The 14,194-nt window shown below is 40.2% G+C and overlaps 1 protein-coding gene across 3 annotated transcripts in view; it reads right to left on the bottom strand.

The window, feature by feature from the left end:
* Positions 1–14,194, bottom strand: part of GRAP2 (GRB2 related adaptor protein 2) — a 96,815-nt gene that overhangs the window by 59,269 nt on the left and 23,352 nt on the right. The window lies entirely within an intron of this gene.

The raw sequence follows: 14,194 nt of genomic DNA, 5'->3' as shown, positions 1-14,194 counted from the left end.
AAAAGTCTTATTTGCCTGTTCAACTGCTGTCAGCAGTACACTGATAAACCCCATCTATTTAAACAACTGGTGGCTTGCTGTAGATTTTAAGCCTTTTCTGTAAACAGAGATAAACATCTCAAATACTACATGCTTGGATAATAGTTTTGTGTGTTATCAGCCAGTACATAAGCAGAGAAACCTGTCACTAATTTCTGTTTCTACTTTTAAAAATCAAACCAGCCCCAGGGGCCAGTTAACTAGAATTTCACTTTACAAAAACAGACACTAATTGACTGACTTCACTGGGTCAATACCCCCTCATTTCACATGAAGACTTGGTCTACCATTTGGATAGAGTTAAGAGATAGCAGACCTGTCTCTGCATGACTCCAGATAGAATTCACTGACAGGTGATGATGCTTCCTTATCAGGTATGAATTTCCTGATAAAGACTATATTCCCTTCCTTAGCTACTGGAGATGCTCTGGGTGTGATTACACAGTGTCTTCTCCCATTCGAGATATGTCTAGCTCTTTCATAGCCTATTACACAGTAGTGCAGTGCAGTTTATTTAATTTAATTCTGAAGGGCATTAACCCAAAGGAGATGATAAAATGCAAGGCATTAATTACAAGCACTATCACAGCAGGAAAACTGTCAACTGGATCAAAGACAACTGTCTCAAAACTTAGCTTTTCAATAACAGCTATGAAAAAGCATTACAAATATTCTATATCTTTTAGAATAATTTCTTTTAGGCATGAAAGATGCCCTTTAGTTGATCAGGCCTACTAAATAGATCCTCTTTTTGTTTTAAATGTGAACAGAGAAGCCTGTGAGTGGTCACTGAAGGGTGCTGTCTTCTTTCTTTAACAACAAAGGAGGATCAGCTATAGTTGCAGTAGAAGCACTGGTGATATTGCTACATGCTGCAGGGGAAACATCCTACTCCTCCTGAGCCCTTGTTGCAGAGGAGAGAAAGAAACAGTCAATATTTTTGTCTCTGTTAAACATCTGTGTCTCATCATCTGAATTTCTCATGGCTCTGCAGGCAATCATCTCCTGTCTTAAGCATTTTACAAACACTGGCACTTGGGCCAACTAGTTCATTACACACCAATACCAGTCAAATACATTGCAATTTGCAACTACCTTGCCCTTCTTCCTCCTCTCACAACTTAAAATGGATGAAATGATATCCTCATAACAGAGTGACTTGTGTATGAACATTCACTGTGTCGTTTATAATTTCTGTATTTATTTCTCACCACAGTGTTCAGTGAAGGTGAGCAGAATGCTTCCACTCCCACAATATCAACAAACTGTTTTGCCAGAAGCTCTGCAGATGAAAGGTGGTTAACAATGCTGTCAGTAGTGCCTGGAGCAAACAGGCATCTTTGCTTGCCCACAGGCATCTTTTACCTTTACACTTTCCAGCTTCTCATGTTCAAAAGCTTATCACTACATTACATAGTGCAAAATAGAGAACAATACACTGAAGTATTGTTCATGAAACTCAGCCTCTAGAGACATCCAGTACATCACAGGGGGCATTCTCCAAAGATAATGAAGACTAATTTGGGAAGGATGTGTAGCAGGGGAACTTTTTTGGAAGCAGTCATAGGGAGAGAGTAACACAGGGCAGAAAAATAGGATCAAGGATCAGAGCCAACTAACATGAAAGAGGGTTTAAGGCCAGAATGCCTGAAAGGAAATTTCTTATGTTTACCGAGAATAAATTATTGTTAATATTTTTAAGATCAGTTTTGCATAGTGTTAGCATGATGGAAGCAGTCCCTGAAACTGAGTTTTCTGTATATGGATTTCTAACAGCTGACATGAGCTTAAAATATCTTTTTATGTAGGAGCAGTTCAACTTCTCCCCAATATGTTCTGTGCTTTCCTCCCTTCTACTTCACTGGGAAATCACTCATCTTCTTTGAGGACAGTCCACCTCTGCCTCCTGTTGCCTTGTCTTCTGCACCTCCAATCAAAATCCTCTGGAACATCACCATTGATGTCACCAGCAGATGGCTTAGACAATAAATTAAGGCAAGGGGTGAAAAAAATATTTGTAGTGGGATCTAGTCAACTATCAAGAAACCAAGAGCCTATTTTCATGGCAAAATGAATGCTTGTTTCCTTAGAGATGAAAAATGAGGAGGAGTCAGATGAAGGAAATCTCAGTGATTAGAAAGTGAATTGCATTTAGAATTTTTTTATGTATTCAGAGAGATTTCAGTAGCTGTTTACATTCATAATGAAGACATGAAATTGAAGATATGGAACTGAAGGCTTAGCTTAGCTGTAAAATTGGTTTTAGGTATGTGTACAGGAAATGTATACAGAAAAAAAATCCTATTGAATTTTATTCCTTTCCTCTGACTATAAAAACATAGGAGAATGTGTTACTATTAATTGTGCATATAAAGCAGGCTGTAAATTTCTTTCCAAAAAGTCTGTGAAAAAACTGTGGGTGGAGGTGGTGGTGCTGCAATGACAAAAAGGTTCATTTTTACTCCTGTTAATGCAGTAAGTCATCACAAAAGTTGCTGCAGTAAAAACCAGTTAAAGAACCAAAAGAATGGGAAAAGCTTAACTATACACCATAGCACTGCAGTCCCTTTGCATTTATCCTGAAGAGAGAAATAATCTATCATATTAGAAAGCCTTCAATAAATTGAATGGAATGCAGGAAATTGTCACTCTGTTCTATATATTGTTGCTTATCTCTCTTATTGTGAATTTGACTGTATCACATACAGATTCCTGCACTCACCACACAAGAGCACAGAACAGAATCTAGCCAGAGGGAGAAATGCAACATAAATAACCCAACAAATTATTAAAAAAAAGCAGAGCTCTAACAGGTCATCTGCATTAATTATACTTCTCCTCATATATCTCCCATACCTCAAATTTTATATGTTGCCATCACTTGGAATTAATTGCAAACTGGATCATCAATCTCATATACTACCAGTTATATCATCAGCATCTAGAAAGAAAACAACTCTGCATCTAACTGCTGGGTGCACATTCACTTGGCAATAAGCTCAAATAAATCAAGACCCCCCCAAACAGTTTGTTACCGTCTTTTTGGTGGAGATTATGACCTGTACACTTGAACCTTGCAAAACAAAATATATGGATACTTTTCCCATGCTTCAGTGTGAAGCCTGCTCATTAGCTTAAAGAGGTGAAGCTTTGAAGCAATTTAGCTTACTTATGAATATCCACACTTGAAATGTGAAAAGGTGCTTTTGTGTTACTAGAAGTAGGGAGATTTTAAAATATTTTAAAATTATTACCATTTTTTAATGTTAGAACTTGTATTTTGGCAGGTTATTATAAATTAGGCTATTGTTCTTGATTTTCTATCCTGATCTTCACTAAACCTCTTTTCCGTGCATTTTGTCCCTGATTACCACTATGGCAGGAAAGCAAGAACTCTAGGAAAAAAGCCAGTGATGAGGAAAGTAATTTACTAAAATAATGACTTGTACTGTGGTAGCACTTAGAGACTCCTATGAGGTCTTCATTTTGCCATGATTTAAAAATCAGTCTTTGAAAAGTATAATTTTGTTTTGTGAGAAGGTAACAGGCAAATTGTGAGGAGAGGAAGGGAGCAAGTGACACGATTTTGATTAGATTCATGAACAGCTGGATTGTCTGTGGCTGCCTGAACAGTTTTTGCCTGAGTTGCAGCTTACTGGTGAGTACCTAATTTCATTGCTAGAAACAACAACAGTACAAACAAGAATACTTCTATTTCAGTCACGTTTTCTGTGCTGACAGAACGGTGGAAAACTAGCATTGCTCCCATTTAAAGTCACTCCAGCTTTGCAAATGCAGCCCCCGATGCCACTCTTCCTTGTGCAGTCTAGTAACTGCCCTGTGTATTTCCTCACAAATGTGATCTCAGAACCTCAGCTACATCCCTTAAGAACAGAGAAAAGGTATAGTTCAATTTTTAATAAGCAGCAGCCACCTGAAATTGATGCAAGCTGCTTAGCTCCAGATAAAGCTACAGCAGTTAAACCACAGTTAAAACCTCAAAGAGAGAATGGCTGAGAATCAGGAGCGCATCCAAAAAACCTGCAGATTTAATTGCCTCTCCTGATACACTGTAAGCAAGGTATGACTGCGGTCATAGGAAACTTAAGTAACCTTTATTTCGTTTTCTAGATCTTTCTGTTCTTTGAAAACGAAATTAATGTTGTTGCTCACATTTCCCATGCTGGAGGTTTGCTACCTGCAGTGCATTGCAGTAAAATTCAAGGTTGGCCTCTTTAACGAAACAAAAAATGGGTTATAAATGAAACCGTTATATTTCCCAGGGGTAACTTTTAAAACAGATCTAGCAGCTTACTTTTGCCTTTCTCTGGTGGCACTGGCTGCCACCAGAAAGTCTCCAGAACACAAGTTGCCCTGTCTTAAATTACCCATAGCACAGCACCTGAATTTTATCGCCTCCTAAACTGCCTTGCCCTTAAAGAAAACCCACCATGAGCACTGGGGATGGCCCCCAGTCATGATGCAGAAATGGGATTTTTTGATCGGTTATGACTAAAGTGGAGACTTCTCTGCCTCTATTTTTCCCCCAGTATCTTCAGTGGTTGCTCTGTAAAAACAGCCCCAAGATTGCCAGTAGGTATCTTTTTGAAGCATGGGCCTTGGAATAGAGCTGCAGTGGGAAGTCATTCTTTCAGCTGCATTTAGAGATGCAATTTTTTTCATGGACCAGTACACTAAAGAAGTAATTCTGTGTTTGAATGTTGGATTTCTACCCACTGCACGTTGGGGCAAGTCAGACCTGCAGCCTTTCCTGTGATATTCTGCTCAGACTCAGCACAGATGAATTACGGTAGTCAGACCACTGGCCTGGTCTTCCAAGCTTTCTCCTAGAACAGACAAGTTTGATGCTACAAGTGCTGCTTTCTTCAAGGTGGGCAGTGACAGTAAGAATTTTTTTCATCTTCAAAATGTCCAGAGCAACTTGACTTTTCCCTGACTTCAACCAGATTCAGCTACTGAAACTTGTAGTCTAAATAAACCCACTGTCCTACCATTCTCCTTGACCTAGCTATACTCTGGGGTTCTTTTCTTATTTTAAAAGTTGCTATGGATTTGTTGAAAATTTTGGCTTTATTGGGACATCAGTGAGACTTGAGTATGCAATTTTTTCTTAATTAATTTTCCCAGCCCATGAGACATGAAAGATCCTTGAAGATGACAAATACCAAATTCATTGACCCTTGTCTAAGATGCAACAAAGCTTCTCACAGCCTCAGGAGCAAGAAAAAACAACTTTGAGACACTCAAGCCCTAACTAGAATGCTGTACTGCAGTAGTGCAGCAAAAAGAGAACTGCATAAAGCAAAATTATAGTGCTTTTAGATTTCCTGTGTCTCCTTGCAGGCACCCAGCCTATTTCTAAGTGCAGTCACAATAATTTGAGTTAGTTTCCCTTGATGTCAGAGTAGCAGCTGAGCAATTAATTCTTCTTTATTTCATTTTGAAAATGAAAAAAGATGAGTAGCAAACTCTTCAACTACATTATAGGCAGCTTTTGCAAGCAAAGTTGTCAGATCTATTTCTATTTAGATAAAAGAGAATATATTTCTTCTGAGGTAAAGAAAACGAAAAATAAGTGTTTTTTAAACATTAACTCCCTGACAGTGTAAGTGCATCTTGTACTACAAAGCATTTAAAATAATTTCCAGGTACCTTTGAGAGACAGAACTGAAAATAACTGTCTAAACAGCCAAATACTTCCATCATCAGTATTGGGACTAAAGCTGCATTTTCAGATCACATCCCCAGCACTGTGCTTCTCTGAGAAAGACTCTTCTCAGTTACACCTTTTTGTTCATAACATAAAAAAAAGGTCTAAAATGACTGTTGAGCAATACTTCACAGCTAAAGACAGAGCCAAGCCTTCTTTAATTTTAACAGGTCTGTTAAATGCAGAGATCTGGTCTGCAGAGAGCATTTGTTCAGGCTGCTGACTTCCTGTGGCTGTCTGGGGATCTGCAGCAGGGTGCAGTGCAGGGTGCCCTCAGCTGCTGCCAGGGCAGGCGGAGTTCACCAAGCCCAACACTGCGCTGCACAGATGAGCTCGTGAGGATGCAGAAGCAGCAGTGCCACATCCACAGATGGCTGACTCAGGGCTAAAGAGCCCTGCTCTTTCCATGCCACCTCCCATGCCCAGCTCTGTCTATGCTGGCTGTGAGCCAGGCACAAGGAAGCAATTAGAGCAGTGCATAAAATCCAAACGTGAGATTTGTCTCTGTAATCTCTGTCCTTGGTTGCTGAATTCTTGCTACACAAATGGTTGGCCACTGGAACAGACCTGACTCCTCAAATATATTAGACATTATGGATTATGGCAAGTCATCACTAGCTAAGGATCTTGCAGTCACAGAAAGATCATTGAACACAGACAAATCCTGTCCTCTCTTTTTTTCACCCCCAGTGAAAAAGGGCTGGTATTAGGGTTGCATGAAAAATGTCATCCATCTGTTTCCACATGCAGAACAAAAGTACTTTCCTTTATCTGATCCAAACCAAGTTTCTTAAAAAAAAAATTAAAAGTTCAATTCAAACCACATTTTTTTTTCCTTCTGGGCATCTTTAACCAAAATTAAAGCAAAGGAAGGGAATGACTATGAACCATAGCAAATGTGTTCACTCAAGCATTCACGACTAAAACGCTGCTCACGATACAACTACAGTTATCCCACTTCCCAGATTAGTGACAGGCAATTCACCCCCAGTTTTTGGCTCAGTGAATATTTCAATTGTCCCATGCAAAGTAGAAAAGTCAAACCAGGAGATTTCTGAAATGTATTTGTGTGCTAGTCTCATAGAGCCCTCTCCCTGACATCTAGGATTTCCTTGTGGGTTTGGTAGGTCTCCTTGGGTAAGAAAAAGAATTTTCTTTTCTTGGATGATCCTGGGTGAAAATGAAAAACACTAATTCCTTCAAATTCCCTGCCCAGCAAATTCAATGTTAATTCTCAAGTTGTTTTGAAAAGATAAAATGAATTACTGAACAAAAAGTCACCAAGCCTTTATGTCTGTACTCACTAGACAACAAGATGTCACCAAAGAGGAAAAGAACCCAGGAACCAACATTTATAGTGTATACTGTCAGTAAGATTAATTTCATGACCTGTGGGAAAAACAGTAATTTATGCCAGGAGGCATCCAGCTTTGTGTTGAAATAGTAAGACTATTGTAAGGGGTAATTTTTATTCCTGGTCACGATTAAGTAAGTTGTGGCAGGCTTTTTCTGTCCATCACAATACCATCTACACCTTGTGGTTGGTTTCAGCTATTGCTCCTCTCTCAGCTCACTGTAAGACCCTTTCTTACCCCTGTACATCATGGTCACTGACTTCTACTTTATTTGAACACGTGGATGTTCATTTTTTCTTAGCATCTGTGATGTGCACAACACTAACCTCCAATGTTAACCACACTGTTATGAAGACTGTGCTTCTGTTCAGCTCAAAGAGGTGTGAACAATTGATTTGTCACTTATTACCTCAGAACTGCAGCCTCTTTATCAGACTTTCTAACCCCTTGGCTACTAGAAAGTTTTGCATGGTCAAGTGGCTGACTCAGTGGGTAATTTGGGCAGGAAGCTACTTAAGCAATCCGGGAAGTCTTGCCTTCCACCCTTGTCTGTGAATAAAGACAAATTGGCAATGACTTCGACCTTTTTGTTGACAGATCACGTATCACTGAAGAACTTCACTATATTACAGTGTGGAGGGTTTGCATTTTCATTTGTTCAGCCCAAGGCAGGCAACTCTGGACACTTCAGAAGCTGCCAGGAGACTTTGCTGAAGCCTGCAATAACTGCAAGGGCTGTTTGAACATGGGGCCTTCCTTTGGGGCCCACGTGGAAGCAGCACTCAAGCAGGAGGTGATGGCAACATAGCAGCTCGAGGGAAGGAGGCAACACTGGGAGGTCTTTGCCCAGAGAAGGGAGGGCCCTGCGTGGGCAAGATGGCAGAGTGTTATTTACAACACTTTCACACTCCTGGCTTGTGATAGACAAACAAACCTGTGCTTCTCACAAGTGAAGAGCATGTGAATGTACTTGAAAAGAGCATCTGAGGCTTCACGTGCAGCGAGAGGCTGAGAGCTGTTGTCCCTAAGCCTGCTGTGAGCAGAGGGTAAGGCTCCAAACCCCTTCTGGTCACAGAGCAGCAGGTCTTACCCAGCTCCTCCTGGCATCTCTGGCTTAAGAGACCTTTTCTAATGACAGAGACAAAAGATGATTTTTCAGTGGGAGCTCCTGCATCCCTTGGAAACAACTTTATATTCTCTTTCTCTTACTTCCTCTCTGTTCTGAGAAGAGGATATTGCTTGAATATCCTCAAGTAATTGGATATTTTTTTCCTGATACCACAAAATACACCTCTCTCCTGCCTGGTTGTATACCACATGTTCTATTTAAAAGGCTATATGCTCACTTGCTCACTTCTATAAACACTTTTTTTTTTTGCTTTGCTTTTACAGCCTATAATTGCTTTCCAAAGTCCCACTTTGCTGGCTTCTGCTCCTGCCTTTAACTGAAAAAGAGCACACTTCATTTTGATAGCCCACTAATCTTCCACTGCAGCACTATCCCCCAAGTCCCAAAGAGACAGTAACACTTCTTGTGTTTTTGGTTTATGCTGAATACACTTTGCCAAAATTAAATTCCTGCCAAACAACAGAATCTGTATGAACCACAGCTATTCTTCTAAAGGCAAGGGATTGCCTTGGCTTTTTTGTTTGTTTTTCATAACATAAATAGCTTTACATGTCTTTTTGTGTGGACTCTGCCTTTTCCATTTTCTCCAGTATCTTTTCTTACAGCATTTTGAACTTCCTTGAGAGAATGCCCAACCTTTTCTTAGCAATGAGACGCTAATTTTATAACTACCTGTTGCATACAAAAAGCGTAGCAGAGCAATTTTTTTCTCTATAGATGTACATTTGAACCTGTCCAGGTCTCTCTCAACCCAAATAAAAACAACATCTCAAGGACACGATCCATGAGCTGCTGTATGGGCTACCATACTTTTCTTTTTAACCATTAGTTTTGGTTCTCTATTGTCTTTTTCTTGGCCTTGAAACATTAATACTGCCTGATTTTTCATGAAGGATATCAAGAGGTAGGCGAAAATATGGATTGCCTCCTCAAACCATTTGCAACCCACCCTCAGATCTCCCAGACTTCCATCTTTGTGCAAATGTAATACCTTTCAGATTTCTTGTACATGGTTTCATAACTGAGTTTTACTGGTTGAGTTGAAACTATTTAATACATCTAGTGCTTCAAACCCAGCTATTGTCAGAAAATAAAGATCTATTCTGATTGCTTCCGTTGCTGGCATCCATTCCTTGCAGCAACAAATTTTTGTTTAAATTCTTTCCAACTGTCTCCCATAATTCTAGGAAAAAAAAGAATAATTGTCTTAGATGAGGCTTTTAATGGTGCCATTTTTCCATTTGGGGAATTTTAAATTTTCACTTAACTCCTAGTACTATTGTCACTCAGCTGTCATTTAATACCTAATACAAATCAGCTTCATTGAGTCTCTGATTAGAACTGCATACCCTGAGCTGCTGCACAAGAAAAGTGACCTAATTGTTTCAGGTGGCTGGACCAGAGATTCTGAAGTCACTAAAAAGATCAGGGCTAGAAGGCAGCGGAATGAATGGCGGAATAGTCTGCCATTCCCCCTCTCCTGTCCACATTTTGAGTCACCCAAAAAAAGGCACTGAGCCCTAATACTTGAAGTTTTGTGTGCTGATTAAAACACACCTTTTGCTCTTTTGGAAAAGATTTGCAGAAGAACAATGTGAGTGGCTGTTAAACTCCTCCAGCTGCCCCTTCCCCCTGCAATCCCATCATGGAAGCCTAAAATTAGATGCCTAAGTATTTATACAAAAAGCAGGAATAAATGGACCATGACTTTTCAAGAGTGCCTGGCAGTCATTGGCTTAGCCTGGTGCACTGTGAATTCCACGATCAGCTCTGCAGTGCAGGTCTCAGGCTGTATCCCAGAGCTGGGGATGGTGCAGCCTGAAGTGTCCTGCACAATCTCATCCCTTGGACATTGAGATCACAGCACACCCTGGCTCCTTCCTGCCTGGGCACATAAAAAGGGCCACACACACGTTCTCATCTAAACCTGCAGCTGGGGCAGGGTTCGGGGCACACAAAGCAGGGCAAGCTGCTGTGGAGCCCACCTGCTTCAGCTTTGACAGAAATGCTGAGTTCAAGCACTGCCAGCACTCTTGAAAGCCAGAGACTCTTGAAAATCCTCACAAGAATTTAGCACCCCAACTTCCAAACAGTTGATCTTTAATAACCTTGATATTTTCCCAGTAGGCCTGCTCCCTTGCTCATAAGAAGGTGACAGCTGCCACCTCCCTTGAGCACAAAGGTCAGGACAGTCCTTCACAGAAGCTGTAGCCAGCCCTCTGCACACAATCTGTTTTTTGGGTTTTTTTTTCCAGGAGGTTTATAGAGCTTCACAGAATTGCAGAAGCTTGTCTGATAGCACATTTGCCTGCTTAACTGTCTTTGCTGTCCTCTAATATCAAGGGAAATGAGTGTTTGAGGGGAGGGAGAAGGATGAAAATGGAGGAGGAGAAAGGAAGGAGACAAATTAAATGAAGGTGAATAATCAAGGCCGCCTTTCCTGATATCAGATGTTCTATAGGAAAGTTTTGGGTGGGTAGGCCTGTAGATACACTACAGCATACTTGCATAAGAACTAGAGTCCAGCGAAGAACTACAAGAGGAGGAAAGGATCGGCACCTATGACATTTCTCAGACAGAACTCTACTTTAAAAAGGTTATACTCATCCACTTCACACCAGGTTCACTCCATGAAAGAAATCCAGAAGGCATCAGCTGGCATATATGTATTGTTGCCTAACTGGAAGACCTTTGGATGTGTTTTCTGCTGATGCTGGAGCATGCAAGTCCAGAGTTAAAACATCTACCCAAATTTTACTTGCTTAAAGCTTTTTCAAAATGTGTAGATTTTTACAGTTATTTCATATCTTTCCATTACTGGAGGGATATCATTGCCGCATCTTTGTGTAAGAGGTGGAAGACAGAGAAAAGAGATAATTAAAACCCTGTCTCAATTGAGATGGCTGGTAGGACATTTGCAGTTACTGTTAAAGGACATAACATCTCTACCTTTAAATCAGTTCATTAAGCAATTCAAATTCCCCACTGTATCAACTGTTTAATACTACAAGCAATTACTACACTGGCCTTTCTATTATCTCTGAGCTCTATTTCAGCAATATAATTACTGAAGGCAAGATTTTCTTCACTTGCACATTTTCAAATCATGAGATAAACTCTTTTTTTTTTTTTTAATCCCTAGTCATCCTTGCTGGCTCTGCTTTGTAAACTTTAATGGGATATGGCATATCAGGTTACTGGAGAAATTGCTTACAGAGGCAATCTCTGAAAAAATCTAGCTTTCTGAAAGCAAGCTCCGGTTAGCAGCACATGAAGAACAACACGGTGTGTGCCTGTAATGAAAGTAAATCAGCAATCAAGAGGAAACGGCAGCTCAGGTCTGCCCGAACCACAGGTGCAGGGACTCACATGGCATCAGCTTATGCAGCCCAGAATTACATTTCAGCTGTTAGAAGAGACTCCACAGGATCACTTGTCATCTCCTGCATGACAAATTGAGCTGTCTCCCCATACAGGACTGTTTCTCATCATTCTAAAGAGGCCTTGATTTGAATAGAAGCTCCAAGTCACATGTAAATTTGTGCTTGGTACTTCTGTAGCCAGAGCACTCCAGGAACACCACCAAACTCTTCCACAGAAGATGCAGCTTTGCTGCTGCAGTGATGCATAAAGTGACAGGGGATATTCTGGGTTTGGAGATGCCTATGGAAGGTCTGAGAAACTCCTTGCATTGGGGTCTTCTGCACATCAGACATGACAAGTCTTTTACGATACCTGTGTTGTCTCAATCAAGAAAAAGTAACTGAGAGAACTTAGTAAGGGAGAGAAGCCACATTAACAGACTTCCTATCATTTAAATGAAAGGCGGAAAAAATACTACCATATGCTATATGGCTTTTGGATTTCTGCAGATGGTACCTTCTGTTGCACAGTTGAAAGAACAAAGATTTCACTCAATTTTTACACAGATCCTACAAAATTTGCACACATCCCTTGTATGCAAAGGAGAAGTTATGTTTACTCCTCTTTTTCATTTCCCACACTTGCCTTGCATGCCTACAGCTGCACGCTGTATTTTATTCTCTGTCGGGGTGAGACAGCACAATGCTGTGGGGCAGCCTCTGGATTTATATACAGCTCTTTAGTCTTTTTATGCAAGCAGCTTCCAACGATTCTTGCTCTGGGAGAGTTTTCTGTGCAGGCTGGAAATCTCTGCTACCTTTTCTTCTCCACACGGCTCTGAGTTTGCTAACGATCACATTTAAGACCATTTGGTGCCAGCAGCTAACTTCCAGGGCTGCTTAGTGAGCGTGCTGTATCAATGTGGGATGAGTGGGTGGAATGTTTTCTACTGTTTCACTTTTTAGGGGAAAATAGAACTAATCTGGTGGTTTTAACAGTTGTGCTGTCACTGGTACGGACACAGTGATGATGAATAAATTGTTCAGTCTTGACAAGACCTTCATCAGCAACAGCAAGATTGCTCATTAGATTTCACAGCAAACACACTTCAGCTACATTCTGTGCATCTGTGGTACTGTCAACTGATTAGGACATTTCTTATATACACACACACATCTTCTTTGACTTCAAGCTTTGATGTTTGTGGCTTAGTTTATAAACAAACAGGAGCCTCAGTCTTGCCATTTTACTTCATTGCTAATGCATAATACTCTGTACTCTGGCTGGAACTTGGTGTGTTGATGGAAATTGCTCCATTAAGAACCACAACAGAATAGTCAGAAAAACCTTTTTTGCAAGAAGCTGAGGGAAATCAATTTTAGTGTTTGGTTTTAGTTTATTATTTCCAAACTATGATGGGTATTTGTTTTCATGCCAACTGTTTCTGTAAATCACCTGTATTACGATGTATTAAAGAATTTACAGTTTGATAGTTTGAATTAAAAGGAATTACAGAACTAACCAGAAGTTTCTGTGTCACTCCACAGTGCATTACATTAATTAGCAAAATAATATTTTGCCCTTCCAGTAATGACAGGTCCCTTCACATATGCAAAGGCAGCCAGTGTTCAGGGCTAATTGTGGGTGGACAAAGAAATGTGCCATTTTACAAATGCTTTCAGTGTGGGCCTTGGAATTACCTTCTCAAAGGACAGAACAAACATGTGAGGCGTGAGATCTTCCTTAACATTAAAATATTTCTCCAAAATAAGTTTCAAGGCTATTGTCTAGAGAAGCAGCAGATATATTTTTTCCTCAGGAAGTAATAATAAAGCATATTCTGTGATCCCATGGGTGCATAGAAGTCCTACCATAAATGCTTTCACCAGGAAAAAAAACAGCTCTGAATGACTTTCACCTTCTCCTGGGATTCAGTTCACCTAATGTCTTTAATTCAGTTACTAACACATGGCATAAATGCCACTAAACTTTGTAAGAGAGTTATTTTCCCTGAAGTTTCTGGAAAGGTTCATTGCTCTCTTTCTGATATAAAACCCAATTGAATCAGCTGTTATCCTTGTTGTCTAACCAAGACTAGCAGACCTGTTTGCTTCAAAAGATCGCAGGAAGATGAATCATGAAAAGATGAGAGGCCTGTGTTCAGAAGCTGCAGATTATTTGCAATAATTTGATCACTTCAGCTCACTTCCTGGAGCATTGATCATAAAACCCCACAGTAGTGACACCATGCAAGTACTTATTTTTCTCACTCTGAGATCCACAAGGAAAACTTTTTTCAGCAAATCAGGCACTGCACTGGAACACCATAATGGCAATTCTGGTTCAACAGCTAATGAAAAATGATTAATAAAGAGAGTTATTGTTATACAGATACTGCATTGCAGTCCTGTGGAAAGCATCTGTTTTGTGGATGAGTTGGGTTAAAACTTCACTTTTTTTTTTTTCCTCCAAAATGCCATTGCAAGAAAGCTTTCTCATAGTTTTGCTGGTCAGGAACTATTGGCACTAAACAATCCTCCGATCCTATTACAAATAATTGTCTGGGAACATCTTAAT

This window comes from Anomalospiza imberbis, chromosome 5 (genome assembly GCF_031753505.1).
Source record: "Anomalospiza imberbis isolate Cuckoo-Finch-1a 21T00152 chromosome 5, ASM3175350v1, whole genome shotgun sequence".
Lineage (NCBI taxonomy): Eukaryota > Metazoa > Chordata > Aves > Passeriformes > Viduidae > Anomalospiza > Anomalospiza imberbis.
The sequence above is the reverse complement of the archived record's forward strand: the minus strand, read 5'-3'. Positions and strand labels throughout refer to the sequence as shown.